Source organism: Panthera tigris, chromosome A3 (genome assembly GCF_018350195.1).
Source record: "Panthera tigris isolate Pti1 chromosome A3, P.tigris_Pti1_mat1.1, whole genome shotgun sequence".
Lineage (NCBI taxonomy): Eukaryota > Metazoa > Chordata > Mammalia > Carnivora > Felidae > Panthera > Panthera tigris.
In genome coordinates, this window is record NC_056662.1 from 44,222,465 (window position 1) to 44,243,385 (window position 20,921).

Consider the following 20,921-nt stretch of genomic DNA (forward strand, 5'->3'; position numbering starts at 1 on the left):
CAGGTCATTGTCTAGAGTTGTGAGATAGAGCTCTGTGTTGGTCTCTGTGCTGAGTATGGGGTCTGCTTGATTTTCTCTCTGTCCCCCTTCCCTGCTTGCACTCTCTCTCTCTAAAAATAAAAAAAAAGAATGGACAGGATTAGATGACAGCCTACACCTGTGTCATCTTGTCATCTTGCTTCCTGCCAAGGTTCATAGATCCCAGTAAGCAGGAATTTGTCATGTGAGGTACGGTAGGCAAATGCCAAGGGGTACAATATCAAAGCTTGCAAAGGTCCCATACTAGCTTGCCTTACCTACCTACCTAACCTTCTTCCTTTTTCCTTCCCTTCCCTCCCTTCTCCCTTCCTTCCTTCTAATATCTATAGAGTTATTCTGCCAAATCACAATTTAAAGCAAACAGGCAGCCTGTATACCTGATTGTGCACCTGTGTGCACATGCATGCACCTGTGTGTGTGCTGGGTGGTACAGAAAGAGCACCTTAAAAGCTATGGGAAGATGGTACATAAATTACAGTTCCTGTAAGGTAACTCGTGGCATCACAAGAAAGTTAGGTGACTTTCATGGTGACAGGGAGACATTCAGCTCAGAAAATGTGAAATCTTGCGCATCAAAGGGTAGAACAGCCACTCTATAACACAGCTGTGTAAACTTCAAGAGGCTGGAGTCCAGATGGGAATAATCCTTACTTCTCTCTCAGCCCCTCAGAATGTGTCTTTGACATTGTGGGTACTAAGTAAATATTTAATAACAGAATGACTGATAGGGTGTGTGAAACTAACGCTGATAAAGCTGTTTATGAGCAGTGATGCTGACTGTGAAATGGCAGCTTTAGGTCCTGTAAATGATGCTGTGAAGCCTCTAAGACTGAGGCATGAGTGGATGCATGGAATGGACAGGTCTTCCTTAGAAGGCTTCTAGCGATGCACACCTTGGAAATATAATAAAATACTCGGGTACAAAGAAGAGGGAGCACTCAGGGAGCCACACAAGCCTGTGCATGTTTGGGTGACTTTGTAGAAGACTGTGCAGGTGGGTGGACAACATGAGAATAGCAGAAGGCAACCAGTAGCCAGTAGGCAGAGCGCAGGAAAGGAAGGAAGTGATTCAGAAAACACAGAGTGAATTGAATCTGAGATGTCAAGTGCAAAGTAAGAGGAATGGGGCCAACAGTAGTGTAATTTAAGAAGAAATAAGCCAGAGATGGGAAATAGGGCATTCTCTGTGCACCGTCCAGCATGGCAGTCACCAGCCATATGGGTCTAGATCTAGAGCACATGGAGTGAGAGTCCAAACTGAGATGTGCTGTTAAGTATAGAACACACATCAGCTCGCAGTCACTTGGGATAAAAAAGAAGAATGTAACATATCACATTAGTATTTTTATGTTGATATTCAAATTACATATGTTCAGTATTCAAATGACATACTGAAATTGTATGAGGGTAAATTCAGTTAAATACAACATACTAACATTCTTTTCACCTGTTTCTTCTTACTTTTTTTGAACTGAACATTTTACTTCAAAAGCAGAAAATTTTAGATTGCAAGGATAATCTCAAAAAACCTGGAAGAAATTGGGGCACCTGGATGGCTCACTCGGTTAAGCATCTGACTCTTGATTTGGCTCAGGTCATGATCTCATGGTTTGGGAGTTCAAGCCCCACATCCGGCTCTGTGCTGGCAGCATGGAGCCTAATTGGGATTCTCTCTCCCTTTCTCTGCTCACACTCTCTGTCTCTCAAAATGTTTGTTTAGAGACATTAGAAAATCCTGGGAAAAATACAAGTAAATAAACTGTTTATGTAGCTCACATTATATTTCTCTTGGACAACTCTACTCTAGATACGCTTTTAGCAAAATTTAGGGAGGAGAGGAAGGGTGGAGGAGAGAAAATGTCGTGAGAGCAGAAATCACTTAGAAGTCACGTCCTGGCTGTAGGTCATTGGGCAAGGAACATAATCTCATTGAGCCTCAGTTTCCTTATCTGTAAAATGGTGCTTGCCAATAATGTCTGTTTGAGGGAGTGATCTTTAAACCTAAACAGGAAACCATGCAGAGTCTCTAATGGGATACCTTACATGAAGCAGAAGGGCCTCAGATAGTAGTTGCATTCTGCCCTTTCCTTCAGCCAGAGTAACACACGAAGAGCTCCAGAGGCAGCAAGGTGGAACTCAAATAGACATTAGCAAATTCTGAATGTGTATCTCGACTTTCTGAATGCCCTCATTTGCAGTGGACTGGGCAAATGAAAAAGGAGTAAAAACGCCAGTGGAGAAACCAAAAGGAGGTAAGAATGGCCTGCACACAGATGATGATGACAAAGCCATCCTCCCGATTTGGAAGGAGGCTGGGATAGCAACAGAGGGTTCTGAGGGTTAGCAGGGAGGATGTAGAGGTGCACTGTCCAGTTTTGCTGAAAGGTGCTCTCAGATATGCCTGGATTAAGCAGATACCTTTGTTCCTCTTCAATAAAGAAGTGTGATTTTCTAATTCTTTGCAGTTTGGGGTAGCCATCCTGGAGTTGGCCACAGCCTCAGCCACCAACAACATCAGTAACATCCCCCAAATAGAATTTAGATCCCTGAAAAAGACTGTAAAACCTATGCTTATTGTTCTGTTCCCAAGGAGAAGAACTCATGTACCTGTTGCTTATAAATAAGCCACCTATCAAAGGGACATCAACTAACAGTGAATGTCGCACGATTCCTGTGAAGCTTGGTGGGAGCAAAAGGGAATTACTTCAGAGACCCCTGATGATGATTTGACACTTCCTAAATGAAGGAAACTGAGACCAATGATCCTTCATAGATGAAAAATTCTGTCATCCAGTTCCAATCTATTGGGTTCATGGTTCAAGAGTGGCCATGGTTCTTCTTCTGTTTGTTCCAATAATGGGAAAGATCAATAGACACATGGATAACCTAGGATAGTAGATACTTGCCAGGTTGCTCCACAAAGTATTCTAAAAGCCAGTGTCTGGAAAGATTTCAGGAGACCCACTTCTCCTGCAGTGGCACCGGAAATTTGCTCCACCCCCCTGGGAACATCCTGTCTGTCTTCAGTAGGCCTCAGTTTTTCATTTATAAAATGAAGATTACTAGTACATGAAAGGATATCATCAAGCCAGTTCCTTTATTCTGTCATGGGGAATAGAAGGCCCCCAAAGTTGCCCTGTAAATGACTGGTGGGATTGTAAACTGCTCTGCATTGTAAAGGACCCCTCTCATCTATATGGCATATACCCCATAAGAATTTCAGCAACCAAGCTGAGTAAATGCTGACAGTCCCAGAGACACACAACAAGATACACTGTGGGCATCAAAAGTTACCTGTTACTCATACCCTTACTGTGTGCCTTAGGCATCAAGAAAATCCACAATAAAACTTCTTTACTGGCAAAGCATTCTAGTGGGAAAATTGGTCATGGTGTTAATAATGGGTTTGTCTTATTAAATTGTCCTCTCCCGCCTCTGTCACCCAAATTGGTATAGAATTCAGAGTCAGCCGAATAATTTCACCATTGAGTTAAGCCACTTAATAAGTGTGGGTTTTCTTCCGGCAAACTCTAAATAATTATGTCACATTGTGAAGGAGGCATTGTTTTAGCCAGAGTATAAAAATGTTGCTGTAGTAGCCAGTGTGTTTAAAGAAAAGAAAAGAAAAAGAACAGAAAAGAAAAGAAAAGAAAAGACAAGACAAATTCAGTTTGGCAGCTCAAGAAAGCATATGTAACCGCCTTCTACAACAGGTGTTTGTGACACCAAGTTGGGACACCTTTCCCCAAGACTCCCAAGTGACTAGATTCATGTAATTCTTCCTCTGTGTAGCATCTTCTTTTTTACTGCAAGGACGGGGCTGTGCTACATCCTTACCTCAAAACCCAAAGTTATAAAGAAAGAAGTCAAAAATTAGAAAACACAAGACAGTCATTAGATCTACAGATGGCTTATGGGAGTTGAATATTCCCTACGCTTCTTAAAATCCATTAAAAAAATCTTTCCTTCATTCCTGGTGACCCAAGGAGTAAGGCTGTCTCCATGGTCTGGCTACCCCTTGGGCGTCTGCCACATGCTGCCAGTGAAATGACCAGCATGTGCAAGCAGCACTCTTCTCTGGCACATTATTCTTCCATGTGGGGCTCAGGTTCCTGGGTTACCTGGAAGTCTGGAGCTCACACGATCTGAGGGCAAACTGTGGCTCTTCTCTTCCCAGTCTCCTTTGCTCTTCTGTGATGGTGACATCTTAATTCATCTATGGATTTTATCAGACAGGCAAAGAGGCCTCTTCCATCTCCGAATGCTTGTGAGATCCTCTGTCCCATTTATCAATATAATGGGTCCTTCCCTCTTCCCCAGCCATATCCAGGAGTGCATGGAGACAGCTTGCCCTAGCTCATGAGAGCCAAGATCTCTTCCAGGCTTCTCTGAGTAGCCTAAGATTGGCCATGGTGGTAATAGTTACCCCATGGAAATTGACAAGTGCTACCTGTTATGGCCTTTTCCCCAGAATGTCAGATAGTAAACATTTACTAGCTCACCACTGGGTCCATTACCACCTCAAACTCAACATCTCTAAAACCACCTTCCCACTTCTATTTTCCTTAAATATGGGTTTCTTCTAAAAAAAAAAAGACACACCTATATTGAATGTTTGAAAATATAATCCAGGGCACCTGGGTGGCTCAGTCAATTAAACATCTGACTCTTGATTTCAGCTCAGATCTAATATCCCCCTTTTTGAATAAAGGTCATAAGCAGAATAAATATGTGTGTATGTATGTTTGTATGTGTATGTATATATGTATGTAACAGAAAAAAAATGGAGTTGTCTGAGTTGAAGCATGACCTAAGGTAGGGGATGGGGAAGAGAAATGGGGATGGAGCTCCCCATGCTAACCACTTCCCTATCTCAGGCCCCTCAAAGAAATATCAGACTGTCTAGGCCACAGTTTGAGAAATTTGGACCTGCTTATTTTTAAATCACCTTTATTGAGGTATAATTTGCATGCAAAAAAATCACCGTGTCAGAAATCTTTTTATTTTGAAATAATTTTAGGCCCATAGGAAAAAAAAACTGCAAAAAGAGTTCAGAGATTTCCCATGTGCCCTTCAACTAGTTTCCCCTAATGTTAACATCTTACATGACCATAGTGGGATCAAAACCAAGAAATTAACTTTGGCACAGTACTATTTTGTTAAGTTTATTTATTTATTTATTTTTAGAGAGAGAGTGTGAGCAGGGGATGGGCAGAGAGAAAGGGCGAGAGGGAGAATTCTAAGAAGGCTCCGCATTGTCAGTGCAGAGCCTGATGTGGGGCTCAAACTCATGAACCATGAGATCATGACCTGAGCTGAAACCAAGAGTTAGACACTTAACCAACTGAGCCACCCAGACACCCCTGGCACAGTGCTATTAACTAATCTGTCCCATCAGTTTTCCCACTGATCTGTTTTTCCATTCTAACCTAGGATCCCACATGGTATAAAGATGTTATTAGTTGTATTAGCTAGCTAGATGTTATTAGTTGTATTTAGTAGCTCTAATCCATGACAGATCCTTGATCTTTATTTCCCATGACCTTCACAGTTTCGAAGAGTCCAGGCCAATTTAGGGTTGTGTTCTGTTTTCTCATGATTTGACTGAGGTATATATATTCAGCAGAAGACCACACTAATGTTGTATTCTCTTTATAATGTCATACCAAGGGACACCTGGGTGGCTCAGTCAGTTAAGTGTCTGACTTCTGCTCAGGTCATGATCTCACTACTCATGAGCTTCAGCCCCACATCGGGCTCTGTGCCAGCTTGGAGACTGGAGCCTGCTTCAGATTCTGTGTCTCTTTCTCTCTCTGCCCCTTCCCCGCTCACACTCTGTCTCTGTCTCTCAAAAATAAGTAAATGTGAAAAAAAATTTTATAATGTCATACAAGGAGGATATGATGTTGATACGTCTTATTACGGATGTTATTAACCATCATCACTTAACATAATGCATTTGAGATCCATATGTGCAGTTGTGTGTATCTTTTACGTGTATGAGGAGTTTATTCTTTTTTTATTGCCTGGTAGAACTCCATTGTACAGGTGTACCATTTGCCTGTCCATTTACCAGTTGGTAGACGTCTGGGCTGTTTCTGGTTTGGGGTATTATGAATAAAACTACTATGAGTATTTATATGAAAGTGTTAGTGTCTAAAGATGTTTTCATTTCTTTGGGGTAAATGCGTGGGAATTTATGTAAGTACTTGGATTTTATAAGATGATGGTCCCTGGTTTGTTGCCAAACTTTCTTCCAACGTAGCTATACCTTTTTACATTCCTGCCAGCAAAGTATGGGAGCTCCAGTTGCTCCATATTTTCACTAACACCGGATGTTGTCAGTCTTTTTTGCTTCAACCATTCTAGTAATTGTGCAGAAGTATCTCAGTGTGGTTTTTATTTCCATCTCCTGAATGACTAATAATCTTGTCAGGAATGTCTTCCCCCTTTATTTATCTTCTTTGATGAAATGTCTGCTCAAATATTTTGCCCATTTTAATTGTTTATTTCTTGTTTTAGAGTTGTGAGTGTTCTTTATGTATGTGGAATACAAGCATTTTATCAGATGTATATTTTGCAATTATTTCTCCCTGTTTGTGGCCTGCCTTGTCATCTTAAGTGCCTTTTGACGAGCAGAGTTTTGTTTTTTATGCACTCCATTTTATGAATATATTTTATGTCTTGTTTTTCTTTTTATATTTTACCTGATAAACCTTTGTGTAACCAACCTCACAAAGATTTTCTCCTGTATTTTCTCATGGAATGAGTTTCAAGCAACAATAGCTCCTAACATTTTTTTCATTCGTTTTTTGTACTACTCTCTTAACTGTAAATTTAGAAATAAATTCTTTTCCACTCATTTAGTGCACTAAGAATCATAAATCCTTTGGATAGTGAAGGAATGCTTGTAATCCTGATGGCAAATTTGATTCTTTTGCTACCATGCTCATGTGTTGGCTTCATTGAGGCACCTTCTACTCACACTCTTAGTCTGGGTGCTCCCCAGAATAAACCCTGAGACAAATCTAGGGTGGAGACAGTGGGGTGCTGCTCCATATTTAACAAGTGGCTCCTTGAGGGTGTGGGGGAATGCCCTGAGTTATAACATTTGCCAATATCCATCGTGTAAATACCTATGCCATGACCAATTTTAAGTTACCAGTACATTGGCAGCCTTCAGATTTCCTGAAAATTTAATTATTGGCCCTGTGAGCTGATACAACCCTGCTCCAGCATACCACCAGGTACAGGCAGTTTATTTGAGGTGCTGCTTAGGATACAGAAGTGAGGGACTGGAGGAAGCAAGACAGGGAGAGGAGGGGAACCAACAAAAGGGCATTCAAGAGCTAGTTACCACTATGAACAGCCGGGGTTCAATCCCAGTGAGGGCTCTCAGAGGATGGTACAGACCCTGACTCAGAATTGTCCCAGTCAGGGGTGAGCAGGCTGGTTGCTGATTCTCAGACTCCTTCTGTTTCTCTTTTGATGATGGTCCCTGGGTTGTTAAAGCCTGGGCACTTTTCAGGCTGATGTGCTCACAGGCTGAGGAAGGTTCTCCAGCACTGGTGACTTTGCAGGGAGCCACAAGTGAGGTGGGGAGCTGCTCTGGGTAGGAAGCTGCCAATGTGCCTGAAGTTGCTCATTGTCAGAAGTGAGATGGGGAATCCATAGCATCTGCTCGATGTACCACATGCTTTTCCTAAACACTGAATTAACACTACTCAACAGCACCTGCCATTAGGTCTGCAGTCAAGGGCACAATCTCCTGTCCAGTGTGAACTTAGGTAATGCTTTCTTTACTGGCTTCTATCAGTACAACCAGTCAACACCAGAATGGTGACATTGACATTGACATTCCTTGTGGCAGCCACAAGTTCAGTCCTTCTGTTCAATGGATATAGTCTGTTTAGAAAGGGAGAGAGGAGGGGTGCCAGGGTGGCTGGTTAAGCATCTGACTCTCTATTTTGACTCAGGTCATGATCTCGCGATTTGTCAGTTTGAGCCCCACATGGGGGCTCTGTGCTGGTGGTTCAGAGCCTGCTTGGGATTCTCTCTCTCTTCCTCTCTCTCTGCCCCTCCTCTACTCTCTCTTTCTCTCTCTCTCTTTCTCTCTCTCTCTTTCTCTCTCTCTCTCTCTCACAAAATAAATAAATTTTTTTAAAAAAATAGAAAGGGAGAGGGAAAATCACTTCTTTGTCAGTTCTTAAAAACATGGGTAATGTAAGTATGAGTAATAGAATCCAATCAAATAATTTCCTCATCCAAGCCACTTAATAACTGGAATTCTGGATGTGACAGGAAGCCTTGTCTTATAAACCCCTGGACAAGCCATATTCAAGTATTTTCTCCAGACTGTCTCACTTTTGGTGGCATCTTGAGTTTGAGTAGTTGTCTACGGTCCTGAGGTCGTCCCACTGACCTTCACTTGTTGGATGTCTGACCTAACATTTCTGTGGCTACATAGATCAGAGAAAATCTTATCACGGCAAATAATAAGATGTTTTCTTAAATGCAAAAGTCCAGTCTTTCTTGGGGCAAAAAGAAGTTGGCTATGGCTCTGTCTTCTCCGCCAGGGAAACTTCCCACAGACGGGGAACAGATGGGCCTAGATTGAGGCACCATCTGCTTTTCAGTTGTAATTAACATCGGATCCAGGGGTGGGTTGGATTTTACCATGGTGTTGGCCGTCCCCCTTGACCGCCAGGGAATCCTAAATCATGTGTTTGTTGGAATGTGAAGCTTGGGTTAGGTTTCTTCTGATGGGCAACAGCTCTTATGAGACAGGAGAAGAAAAGGAAACCAGGCTTTGCAGCAAACCACTTCTGTGTGCCTGTTTCCGTAGAAGTGGCCACCACAGATGTAGTTGAAGAGAGGAAGAAGCATGCTAATCTTTTCTGGTGTTTCCTTGATTCCACTTCGGTTCAGTTGGGCCCACTTTTCTAACAAGTTGATTGAAATAATAATGACCTCTGGCAACAATAACATTATTCAGCATTTACTGAATGCTTGTAACATTCCAGCCATGATGCTAAAAATTTCGTGTGAATTATCTACTTTCAAAACAACCATATGGGATAGGTACCATTATTTTTCCCATTTTGCAAATGGGGAAATGAGGAAAACAAGGTTGAAATACTCACTTCAGGTCACACAACTCGGATATGGACCCAGGCTATCCAATTCTGCTTTTTAACCATGGTTCATCACAGCATCCACCAATTTACTTACGTTAGAGGAGAGTAGAAGTTAGTGGCTGCCAAATTTCTCCCATTCCTGTTTTGTAAGTTGCGGAAGAGCCTACAGAAACTCAGATACCAGTGTTCTTCAGTCTCTTTATAACCTCCAGGGAATGCATCTCTCTTGTGATTCAGTGTGCTCTATCCACATGCCTTTAGATGATCTCCTGGATTCTTAGTTGTAACTCTGCCTCTTGCTTTTTCTGAGCCTTGGGGGAGGTTAAGTGAAAACATGATTAAATTTTAGCTCTCTGCCTAGAAGCCACAGCTCATAAAGTTTGTGTCAGCATCTACAAACTGCAGCAAGAGTCAGACCTTCTCATTATCAGTGACATTGGTCCTCCAACAACACAGAGGATTTTTAGTAGAATGGTCTGAGAGCATCTTTGTCCTGAGCCCTGATTGCTTTATAAGGGCACACCAAGTGGAGAGAATACAAGAAGGACATCCCAAGAATAGCAGTCATTTGTAATGTTGTCCAGGTACACAGGATTCCCTGGAATCCCCATCCCCCCAAACATCTAGGCAGCCTATGTCAGCTGTGGGGGAGGAGTGCATGTGCCCAGCTAAGCTAATTGTCTGGCAAGAGAGATTTTGAACCTCCTAATTAAAAGTCCATTGTAATCATCTGGTAATTTTAATGGATTGTCATTGAAGTGTGAAGCTGGAAATACTGTAATATGAAGCTTTGGTCTGGCTTCGTTAACTATACTAGATCTTAAGCAATAAAATGAAGGTCAGAGTTTAAGCCTCACACAAGCCTGTTGGCTTTATTCATTTATACAGACAGTTCCAGACTGGCCCCCTACCCACAGACATCCAACCATTAGCTCTCTATACCAGTCATGAGCAGGCTAAGGCTGTGGATGCTGGATGACCCCATGTAGCCCTTCACCACTCATGGGAAATTGCCTTCCACCCTGGAAGCACATCCTGTGATACTGGGGCAGTTCTGGTAATAGGACACAGTAAAGACATACAGTTAAGGAAGTGGTCCCCACCTGGGAATATTGCCATGGCTTTCAACTGGGTGCCCAGGCGGCCGGCCATCTAAGTACCTTCTCTGGAGTGCCGATCTACCAAGACCACTAGAACATCACTATAATAAGTGGGAAAGATGGCGCCACTTAACTTGGGCTTCCACATAACACAACTAAAGGCAATTGAATCGAACCCCTCCACCTGTAGCAAACAGCCACCTAAAGTGGAAATAAAAAGGATCTTCCTGCTTTTTGCCACTGCTGTTCTCTTTCTGTTACATGTACTTTGTAAGTGCTCATACCGTCCCACCAGCTGAAATTTTAAAATTGGACAGTTCATAGTATTTACCAACATTGAATAAAATGTGTTTCATTATCTAAATATTAAATATTAAACTTTGATTCACCATCAAGAAGTTGTCTACTTCAGAGTAGTTCTTTTTACAAAAGAAACTCAAAAAAGGATAACGATTATGGAAGAATGGGGGAATATTTTTCAGAACATTGGCTATGCTTGCACCAGTGGAAATGGATTAGTAAGGGGCTTAATTTCTATATATATGTATGTACATATATATATGTATATGTATATATATATATATACATATATATATTAATAGAAGATTAGTTTTCTTCTCCCTCCTCCACTAAATAAATGTTGAATAAATATTTAAAGAACATGGGTTTGAAGAGGTGCCAGATTATGAGCCTGCTTGGATGGCCTGTGTCTCAGGATGATCCTGTGTTTGGAAGTGCTGGTTGTTCGCCCATGATTGGCTTGCTATTCCACTGTTTGATGTTATCTGGCAGTTGTGGTGCCCAACAGCTCCCAAGACTGGGGAGAGAATAACAAAAAAATGACAGAAAGGCAAGAATGCAAATATCTTGATAACTTTAACTAGCCTGGTGTCTTGCAATAAAGTGTTGTGCAAAAAAACAGCTCTAACTCTGGCATGAAAATCCCTACCCTATTGTGGTTTCCTCAGAAAGGCTTGGCTCTGGTTACAAAAACTTTGAGGCAAGGAGCAGGTTTATCACCAACCTTGAAGTGAAGATTTCCACCATCTTGCAGAGAGTTGGGAAATTTTTTGAAATTTCAAAGTCCTCCAGAAAAGTTGAATTCTCTAATATTTACAGTACATCTCTAGGGGAGAAGTCATTGTCCTCATCTTCTCAAACAAGCCTGAAGAGAAAGAGGCCACGATCGGCAGACACGCCTGGTGTCAACCAGCGTCTGCATGAGATTGGAGAACTCCCACAGAGTGTACCACTAGTGTTTAGTATGGAGGGGTGGGGTGGGGGTGTCACTGAGAAATGGGAAAGGAAGAAAGGGAGGAAATAAGGAAGAAAGAAAGATCTTGAGAAATCTTCAAGCCAGTGGGCATTCTGAGCCTTCAGACCACTCCTCCTGCTGCTGAAAGCAATTGGAGTTACAGCCATGAGTTCCAGCTAGGATTGGACTCCTACAAATAAATACAGCTGAAGTCCATTTTCAGTCATGGACTGGCTTTGTGATCTTGGGCTTATATTCTCTCTGTCTCAGTTTTCTTGTCTGAAAAGTGGGGGTGACAATAGTTTCCATTTCATGGTGTAGCTTAGAGATTAAGCTTTAAAGCAGTTCTAGGCCCATGGTCAATTTTCAATAAATGTCAGCAGTGATAATTATCGCCATTGTCTGTCTCTTCATTACCGTCATCATCACCATTGTCTCTGTCATCATCATATCACAGTCACTATCATCACCACAACTGTCATCATCATCACCACATGGTCAAATCATTATCACCACCATGACGATCACCATCACCATCATTCATCACCGCCACCATCATTGTCTTTATTATCATCATTACCATCACCACCACCATCACCATCATTATCACCATCACCATCATTCATCACCACCACCATCATTGTCTTTATTATCATCATTACCATCACCACCACCATCACCATCATTATCACCATCACCATCATTCATCACCGCCACCATCATTGTCTTTATTATCATCATTACCATCACCACCACCATCACCATCATTATCACCATCATCATCATTCATCACCACCACCATCACTGACATCATCATCACCGTCTTCATCATCATTACCATCACCACCACCACCATCAGCAGCAGCAGCATCACCGTCATCAACATTACCACCACCACCATCACCACTGTCACCATCATCGTCCTTACCATCACCATCAGTATCACAGTCACTATCCGTACCACCACTGTCATCATCATCACATTATCAAATCACTACCTCTCCAAGACACCATCACCATATCGTCATCACCATCACCACCACCATCACCACCACTCTGACCATCAATATTATCATCACAGTCACTATTATCACCATAATTATTATTGTCCCTGCCATGATCACATCATAATCACTGTTATTACTATCATCGCCATCATCAAAGCCACTTTAATCATTATAGTGTTCAGCTAATGGAGTCAACAGTGATTCCTGTTTAAGGCAGACAGTATGCATTTATGCATGCAAATATCAGCCCAGAGTACCAGAACCTCCCCAAACTGCCCTTTGCCCATTTCTACAGCCTCTTCATCTGCTTTCTCACCCACAATCTACACTCCAGCAATAGTGAATAATTTGTCGTTTTTAAAGCAAACTATGTTTATTTGTGACACCATGCTTTTATTCATGCTGTTCCCTTGTCTAGCCACTTCTTTCCTGACTTCTTTGCTTGGCTTTTCGGACATGATGTAATCGTCAACTCCAGAGAGTCTTCCCATAACCTTCTCCTCACTGTCTAAAATGTAGGTTAGGTGTCCTTGCTCTAAGCTCTGATACAATCTAGTGAATAGCTCTGTGTTTAGCTTTAATACCAAATACTTTGCTCACACATTTAGCAGACGTGGTGGTACTCCCATCAGATCAACCTGAGTCCTCTTTATAAGTTTGTGGACTTTGGGTCTCATGGATCACACATGAGCTTCTCATGGTTCACCCCTGTGACTTTTTAAGATCTTGGGCTGCTAGGCCTACTTCACCAGGGTGCACTGAGTAGCAAGTGCCTGATAAGTTGCATTCTCTGGGGTGGCAAATAGCCACAATGACTGGTTGGTACAGTAGTATGGATGCCCAGATCCTTTGTTTTAAGGCAAGACCAAGTCTGTGGGGCAGCCTCTATTCCAGAGTTCTGTGAAGGGTGAGGCTGAGAGTAGGTGTCATCTGGCATCACACCTTCCCTTGGTTTCTTCTCCTTCCTTGTCCATGGATCCTCTACTACCTTATCAGTCTCCCATTGTATATGAATTCTCCCCTGAGGGTCTTCTTTTGGTGAACACAGCCAATATCCAGGAACCCTTTCCTTTGGACTGGTTGATACTACCTGGGGGAAGATTGCTCTTTAATACTAAGTTTCATGTTTAAATGGATAGAATGGCTACCAGGCAGGTGGGGAATTTTCCATCCTTACTTCCTGGAGTCCACTGGGAGTGGAGGCCATGTGATGAAGATTAGGAGCTTTGATGTCACACAGCAATAGATTTGAGTGATTACTGTCTCTGCTAATAAGATGTGTTTCTTATTCCCTCCAGACCCCAGTTTCCTCTTCTATAAAATAGAAATACTATAGGGCCAACTTCTGTATGTGGGTTATTGGGAGGGTGAAATGAGCTAATGCATTTTACACACTGAGCCTAGGGTCGGCCCATAGAAAGAGCTCATTCTTTCATTGATGCATTCCTCCAAGAAATATCTCAGAAAGAGTGTCAGGCACTGATGTAAGAGAGGGGCTACAAAAGTGAACAAAACTGTCCCAAACCTCTGCCCTGGTGTGCCATCTGGATGTTGTTGGTATTGTCATCAGCACAGACTCTCGGCTGGAGGTATGGGGGGGCACCTTGGTGTGGGGCTCTTAAAGTTCACATATGGGTTCATTCAGCCACCAGGTAGTTAGTTTCTGTCTACTGGAAGAAACTGGAAAGAAGGTGGAAAGATGGTGCCTATTATCTTAGATTTCCACATGAGGAAAGACCTAAGGGACAAGAGTCATACATCCTCATCTGAGCCCTGATGGGAACCTTGAGTTTGAGCATGATGCTGTGGGAAGAACCCTGGACCACTGGGCCAGTGCCAGGAGTTTCAGAACAAGCCAGACCATCATGGCGGGGCAACTGCAGTAAAGTTATTTAACTGCCCAGGGCATTATTTTCCTGATCAAAGAAATGGACAGTTGGACCTGACCTGAGATCACCATTCTCACTATTGACAGTTGAATTTGGTCAGCTCAGTGCTTTACAATTGTTGAATTCAATCATTCATTCATTCAGTACCTAATTGAGCATGTACTATGGGCCAGCCCTATTCTAGGCACTTAGAATACATCAGAGGATGAGACAAGCAGAGACCCCTATCTTCATGGAGCCTATATTCTAAGGAAGGAGGCAGGCAGTAAAATAAACATAATAAGTAAATTGTTTGGCATGCTAGAAGATAATCCATACAATGGAAAAAGAAATAGTGGAACAGAGTTTGGAGGGTGAAGATGGGAGGTGCTGGAGAGGCATGTTGTAGGGTTAAGGTGGGTTCCAAGAGGGTGATATCTGAGCAAAGAATGAAGGAAGTGAGGGAAGGAGTCACATGAATGTCTGAGGAGAGAATGGCCAGCCAATGCAAGGGCCTTGACTCAGAGCCGCCTAGGTTTATTTATGCAAGAGCTAGGAGGCCAGTATGCCTGGAGCAGAATCAGCAAGGGAGAGAGTAGGCAGTGAGGCCAGAGTGACTACATTAGTTTCCATTACTCAAAACAGGAGATTTTTACCTAAAGTCCAGATTCGTAGTTTCACTCTTAGAAAATCGAAATCTCTGGCCACACTGAGCACATATCCTCAAGGAGCATTAGCCAAGGCAGAGCACAGGCTGTCCACCTGAGATAGAACTCCACTGTCCAGCAAGCCACAGACCCTACCTCATCTACTTATTCCTACATCTTGTGGACCCCTGTGGGCAGTTGAGGCCATGGTGCCAGGCAGCAGCCTCTGACAACACCAAGATGCTCAAACTCATCATCACTCACTGCATCTTCCCCTTCCTTCACTGCCATTTCCCTCAGCCCTGACTTCATGCCTGTTCTTGTCTAAGCTAAACAAAGACTTCTGGGTAAGACTTTGAAAAGGAAGTATTTGGAAAGGAAGTCCATATAGACGTAGGGAAATTATCCTTCATGATTGTGCAAATGAGGCTCTTTCTTTGGAAAGAACTAATGGGCTTTATGGAGTTTGTGTGTGTGCTGGGGGAAAGGGTTGCAAGGGAATAAGGAAACATTTGTCATCTTCCGTTCACACTTGCCTCCTGTCCTGACTGCAGGGCTCCAGGGAGATTTTATTTACTTTTTCGCCAGAAATGAACATACGAACAAAACCCAAAACTGTGTCTTGTGCATACCACCTCACACACATTCAGATGGCTGCTGTCAAAAAACAAAATAGAACAAACAAAAAATACCCCAGAAAATAACAAGTGCTGGTGAGGATATAAAGAAATGGGATCCCTTGTGCAGTGTTGGTGGGAATGTAAAATGGTGTAGCTGCTGTGGAAAACAATATGGAGGTTCCTCAAAAAGTTAAACAGAGAATTACCATATGATCCAGCAGTTGCGTTACTGGGTATTTACCCAAAAAAACCTGAAAGCTGTGGCTTGAATAGACAATTATACACCTGTGTTCGTAGCAGCATCACTCACAATAGCCAAAAGGTAGAAGTAACGTAAATGTCCACTGATGGATAAACAAAATATGATAGATATACATACATACATACATATGTACACAATGGAATATTCTTCAGCTTTTAAGGAAAGAAATTCTTTTTTTAATATTTATTTATTTTAGAGAGAGAGAGAGAGGGAGCATACAAGCAGGGGAGGGGCAGAGAGAGAGGAGACACAGAATCTGAAGCAGGCTTCAGGCTCTGAGCTGTCAGTGCAGAGCCCAACGCGGGTCTCCAACTCATAAGCCATGAGATCATGATCTGAGCCAAAGTTGGACACTCAACCAACTGAGCCACCCAGGCACCCCTTAAGGAAAGAAATTCTGACACCTGCTACAACATGGATGAACCTTGAGTACATTATGCTGAATGAAATAGGCCAGTCACAAAAGGACAAATACTTAGTCCACTTAGATGAGGTACCTACGGTAGTCAAATTATAGAGACAGAAAATAGAATGGTGGTTTCCAGGACCTGGGGGTGGGGGTGGGGGTGGGGGTGGGGGTGGGAAATGAAGAGTTACTGTTTAACGGGTAGAGTTCAGTTTGGGAAGACAAAAAGGTTCTTGAATGGATGGTGGTAATGGTTGTACAACAATCTGAATTTGAATGTGAATATTCTTTTTTTAAGTTTATTTATCGAGAGAGAGAGAGAGAGAGAGAGAGAATACAGGTAGGCTCTACACTGTCAGCACAGAGCCTGACATGGGGCTCGAACCCACAAACCATGAGATCATGACCCGAGCCAACCGACTAAGCCACCCAGGCACCCCATGAGTGTATGTATTCTTAATGGCTTTAAACTATACACTTTGAAAATGGTTAAAATGGTAAACATTGTGTTGTGTATATTTTACCACAATAAAAAAGTTAAAATTAAATTTTTAAATATCAAATATACGTAATATGTATTATACATCTATAGAGATAGAGAAGGAGAAAGAATGATCCATCCCCTTTCAGAGAACTTGGCCCTTCTGCTCCCCCAATCAGGTTTGCTCTCTTCTGTCTTAGTTAAGAAAAAAAAGGCTTACTTAGAGATGGGAGTGGTCCCCAAGCCCGAGGGAACAGTTCAGCCTATGACCCCAGAAAAGGGTGTGTCAGGGAGCCCCCATGGGGGTTCAGACCTAGCCAGCTAGAATGTGCCTGACCTCCAGTCCTCCTACAATTCTGGGTGTCTCTGGGGGGTACAAAGTTCATGGCACTGTATATGTGTTCTCTTTCTTCCTGATCATGACTTCCTACTTGCATTTTTATTTGTCTTATGTCCTGATGCCTTTTACTTATTTGTGTGTACCATTATTTTATTGTATATGTTTTTATTGTGAGCCTTCCTAAATCCCCAGCAGGGGAAGGGATTAACAAAAGGCTGATGTCTTCATGGATGAAGTGCAGTTGGCTTTAAGAGAACCTGTTTTTGTCCCCTTTTCGCTTCCTTCTTCTCCTCTGGCTGCCCTCTCCCTTTGTTGCTCCCCTTTCTCCTTTCCATCCCTCCCCATTTTTCCTGGGTGATCACTCTCTGTCTGCACCCCCATTTTCTTTGTGTACTTCTCTCTACCCCACTCTGAACTCCAGAAGACCAGCCTCTAAGGACCTTATCTCCCAGATTCCATGCCTTTGGGGAGGGACAGGAGAGAGGTCTGGGCATTTCCTCCCTGCTCCCTCCTGGCTTTCCAGGCTCTGGCTAGTGCTGCTTTCCTCCACCCTGTGAGGAGCCTCATCCCCACTCATGAGGCTGCAGCAACTCAGTCCCCTCCTCTTGTACCTTCAGGCCACCACGAGGGAACAGCTTCTCGAGTTGCTAGGCTCTGGGTGCATTACGTTCTCTGTTGGTTCCCTTGCCCTGCCTGTACTACTACAGGGAAGCCCTTCATCAGACTCTCTGCAGTTAAAAAAAGAGTTCTCTCTGGTTAAACCCTTTTGAGTGGCCTTCTGTTTGCTGCTCAAACCCTGACAGAGGCACCAAGCCTCCTCACTATTCTAGACTATTCTGGACACTATTCTGGACTCACTCTCAAGGCGTCCAACTAGGGGCCCATAGAAACAGACCAGGGGACACCTGGACCACCTGTTTCAGGTGCTGATTAGAAATGCAGGTCCTTGAGCCCCAACCCAGGGGTCTGCTAAGAGGATCTTCTGGATGTGGGACTGGGGGAACCTCATTTTGTATGCATTTCCCAGATGATACTGGTACACTTTAAAGGACACAGCAATTTAGAAACCTGAGTGATTCTTTGTTAATATATTAAATACAGGATCTAGCATCAGGTCTGATAACTATTTTGAAGCAGTCACAAACGTGTATGTGGTCTCTGCAATGCGGGTGATGTGATATGAAAAGTCTGTGATTTCCACCAGGGCCATATTCCCAGGTCTTGCCAGTGCTGCTGTGGCTTATTGCCTGTATTCTTAGTGGAAGGAAATGCTGAATTTCATTCAGAGACTAGTGAAAACAAAGATGCGATTTGTTCTCATCCAGATAAACAAATTGCTGAGTTGTTCTGAGTACTATCTGGGGGCGGGGGGGTGAGAGGTTCAGACACCGCAGTTTAAGAACCCCTGTTTTACAGGAGGTCTCCATAGAAGGGGATTTGAGACCTGGCACAGGTTAGAGGAGTAAATGTTCCTTATATAAAGGGCAGGAAGTTCCTTACATGAAGAGACCTCTCTTCCTGAGATGCCACGTGACGTGGTAGTTAGGAGCGTGGACTCAGGAGGCAGGTCCCTGGGTTTAAATTCTGCCTCCGGCACCTACTAACTGTGTAATCTGACCCAAGTTACTGAACTTGGTTCCCACCAGTGATGCTGGATTAAACCCAGTGTCCCATCTTGTACCATTGTGAGGTCATTGAAGAATGTGTGTCTGGTACCCAGTGAGATTCCTCTAAGGCCCACGTGTGCATATGCCCCCACCGGGGCATACACCTGCCCCCAGAACTTTCCCTTAACAAATATTGAGGGGAAATGGCAGTTATTACCCCCACTTTTTTGAGAAACTGACAACCAAAAGAAATAAGTGACTTCCTTAGGGACATAGGAACCAGTCTCTCAGAGTGGATACCATGGGAGAGGCTTCTGGGGTAACAGGGATGGGGAGAGAGAGAGAGAGAGAAGAACACACAGGGAAACAATGGTTCTTTTCCCACTGAAATCTTTCTCCTGAGATGGCAAATGTCTCATTCCCAAAGCTCCAAAGTAGTCACCCCAGTGCGATGACCTCCAAGAATACTGATCAGCTATTTGGCCATCATGAAATTCAAGTAACATAATTATAGGATGTATGCTAATAGAGCAGGTACATTAACATTCGCATTTCCTTTAGCATTTGAGTTCCTGCAAGAGAAACCTTTTCAGTTGGCAGTGGTTTCAAAGACCTTCACCCTTTTCAGTTGACAGTGGTTTCAAAGACCTTCACGGTGCCAACTGACAAAATGACCCTGGGGGTGGGACTCAGATAGAGTCCCTGTTTTGTGTTGATCTCAACCTACAGACAGTGATTCTGTCCTCTAGGAGTGCCTGGGGCAGCACCTGGTCCCCAGATACCGTGGGAAGCCCTCACAGACACTTCCCCAGCGGGAGCCAGTGTTGTGACCGAACTGGCCCTTGTGGGGCTTTTTTCTTCTTAATTTTTATTTAATTTATTTATTTTTTTAATTTACATCCTAGTTAGTTAGCATTTAGTGCAACAATGATTTCAGGAGTAAATTCCTTAATGCCCCTTACCCATTTAGCCCATCCCCCCTCCCACAACCCCTCCAGTAATCCTCTGTTTGTTCTCCATATTTAAGAGTCTCTTATGACCCTTGTGGGTCTTATTATGAATGTAAAACATCCCTCAGGGATGGCAACAACCATCAGGGAACTTTGGAAAACTAAGATTTTATCACTTAGAGGTTCTGGAGGGTCCATGGTATACCAGAGCCACACAGTGAGGGGCATGGTGAGGGAGCACACACCTGGGGCCCTGTCTTCGTTGGTGTTGAGGATGGGATGCCTAGAGTTTCACAGGCCTACTCTCTATTGGTGAATTCAAAGCATAAGAGCGGGAATTAGGATGTGGGAAGAGAGAAGCAGAGTCCCTCATGCAGTAAGTCAAGTCATGTAGGTCATCCAGAGCTTTCTAAAGTCGGAACTTCATGGGGGGGGGGCAGCCTGTCCCCTTATCTAGTTGTGTAGCTGGCAATGTGTTTATTTGAGATGGATGTCTTTGAATTGCATGCCTTTACGCTAGTCCCTCTGGATTTTTAGAAAACAGTTGTTTCTATGAGTGGCCCGTCTTGACTGCAAACTGCATTTCATTCTTTTCATGATCTTCCTTAACCCCCTTCATTCTTGGTTTAATTCAGGCTCTGCCAGAAGCAGACTCTGAGACCAGGGTTGGAATGCAAGTTGTTATCCAGGGGCAAAGAGAAACATCAGTAGTGCAGTAGGAAGTGGGGCGGAGAAGGGAGGATCACTAATAAAAGATGGGTCATCAAGCTTGCAACAGGGTGGGCACCTGAAGCTTTGTCACCTGGGGAGCCCAGGGAGACAGAATGGTTTCTCCACTCCAGGGGCAGGGGAGTTGGGGTACAGATACACCAGCTCCCATCAGCCATTGCGAGAGGGCGCCCAGGGCGTGATATTGCCCTAGCACTTCTTGACCACTTTGTGTAAGGGTAAATCAATGCTCTTCGAACAAATCGAGGCAGATTCTGATGTTCAAGACACTATGGGGTGTTCTAAATTAATAAGGCCTAAAGAATATAAGACCAGGGGGCACATAGTCACCTGCTTCATTCCTCTTCCCTGATGCCCTCCCCCCCAAATCCTCTTATGCAGAACCCTAGTCTGGCTGGAAGCTCAGAGTCTCCCTCTCTAGTCACTAGGGAGAGTGAGTATTTCCAGGAGAATTACAACTGTGGTGGTGACAG

General features: G+C 43.4%; 1 protein-coding gene and 1 long non-coding RNA gene across 4 annotated transcripts in view; one reads left to right on the forward strand and one right to left on the reverse strand.

Moving 5' to 3' along the window:
- SLC24A3 (solute carrier family 24 member 3) overlaps window positions 1–20,921 on the forward strand; it is a 502,919-nt gene that overhangs the window by 317,046 nt on the left and 164,952 nt on the right. The window lies entirely within an intron of this gene.
- Window positions 8,593–18,973, reverse strand: LOC122237273. Its single transcript, XR_006215616.1, has 3 exons — window positions 18,663–18,973; window positions 11,301–11,441; window positions 8,593–9,487 (listed from the first exon to the last, which is right to left on the reverse strand). It is a non-coding gene; the product is annotated as an uncharacterized LOC122237273 (long non-coding RNA).